Raw genomic sequence first — 1835 nt, forward strand, 5'->3', positions numbered from 1 at the left:
CCACCTTTTCCTCTTTATATTTTCTCTTATAAAACAGGATTGTGCTACGCGCTGGGGCAGCCAATATGCGATGACAGAGAAGATCCTCAGCCTGCTGCCTCACATCAGAAGGGTTTTTGCTGATGACAGGAGTCAGCGCACACTACCAACCATTAGCTGGCAAGATGTAAGCATGCTGGAGGCTGTCACAGAGGGACTGAAGTCTGTATCTGAATTTACAGACATCTTGTCAAGCGAGTGTGATGTCACCATCTCATTGCTGCTGTCTCTGCTTCACTTTATAAAAGAAACTCTCAAGGAAAAAGACACCGATGCCAAACTGACTGCAGACATTAAACAAACGATCCTGGACCAACTTGACAATAGATATGACAACAACAAGATCATCCAGTTAATGCGCATAGATGCCCTTCTTGACCCGCGGTACAAAGCTACTCACGTGAGCAGTGCTGACCTGGACTACATCAGATCCCTGCTGGAGGATGAGATGGAGGATGAGCTGTTCTGGAAGCAGTCTACTTCCAGGCCACCTGTGACTGTACGGGACTCTACAGATGGGGAGGATGGACCTCTTTTCTCCCAGCCAAGCAAAAAGAAGAAAACACTGGGCAGTCTCCTTGGCACAAGAAAGCCTGCTGCTGTTGCAACTCCTGAGCAGCGAGCGCACTCGGAAATGGCGAATTACCTCCAAGAAGAGGTAGTTGATGGAGAAACCAAGGCTCTTGAATGGCGGAAGAGGAACGAAAGCCACTTACCCTTAATGGCAAAAATAGCACGGAAATATTTGTGCATTCCTGCGACCAGCACGCCCTTGGAGCAAATTTTCAGGAAAGCAGGGAATGTTGTAACCCGGTACCGCAGTCTGCTTAAGCCAGATAAAGTCAACATGCTTGTCTTCTTGTTAAATAATTTGTAAAAGGTAGGTAATATGTTTATTTTCATTTGTTTATTATGCGCAGGCTGCAATATTCTATTGTTTAATGTTTTAAGTTCGTTCTAAATAGTGTTTTATGAAAGGCAAACCTAAATAGGTGTTATATTTTAAGTGATTTATTTTGTGTTGGTAGCGTTCATATTTTGTAAGAAATTCTACCGTCTAAGTGAGCTTTTTTGTTTGAACACCTTATTATTTATTAAAGCCTGTTTATTTATTTCACACTGTAACTCTCAATTTGTAATAAAGTTACTAGTTCACATGTATGCGTCTCATGGATTATTCATTTTGTAAGTAAACGTGATAATACAGCACTATTGGCACCACTTGTGCCACACAGAGTATATAGTGTTTGACAAATAAGCAAGAAGATGACAAGAGGAGAGACATGAAGAGGAGTCACGTTGGCACTGACTCCGAGAAAAGCGAAAGAAAAAAAAAGAGAGACGCAACACTGTATATTAATTATTTTATTCCCTCGATTGCATAGATCACAGTGATGATGAGAAGGGCGTATATAAAATTTATTTTACAGCCCTGGCATGGCATTAAATTAATTAATAAAGATCACCCTGTGAAAAAATAAATCATGATCCAACCCTTCAATCGCCGATAGACAATCCAATCGATAATCACACCATCCCTAGTTGAATGCAGTCTTCCTTTCGTCTCCCTCTCTGATGTGGACAAGATGATAGGCGTTTTGATAATCCAATTTTGTGAAGTACTTCACCCCCTAAATGAGATCGAAAGCAGAATTCATTAGGGGTAGAGGATAATGGTTCTTTACCGTTATATCATTGAGACCTCTGTAATAAATGCATGGCCTGAGAGATTCGTCCTTCTTGCCCAGAAAAAAGAGTCCAGCTCTGGCAGGGGAGGATGAAGGACGAATAATGCC

The sequence above is a fragment of the Girardinichthys multiradiatus genome, chromosome 3, assembly GCF_021462225.1.
Source record: "Girardinichthys multiradiatus isolate DD_20200921_A chromosome 3, DD_fGirMul_XY1, whole genome shotgun sequence".
Taxonomy (NCBI): domain Eukaryota; kingdom Metazoa; phylum Chordata; class Actinopteri; order Cyprinodontiformes; family Goodeidae; genus Girardinichthys; species Girardinichthys multiradiatus.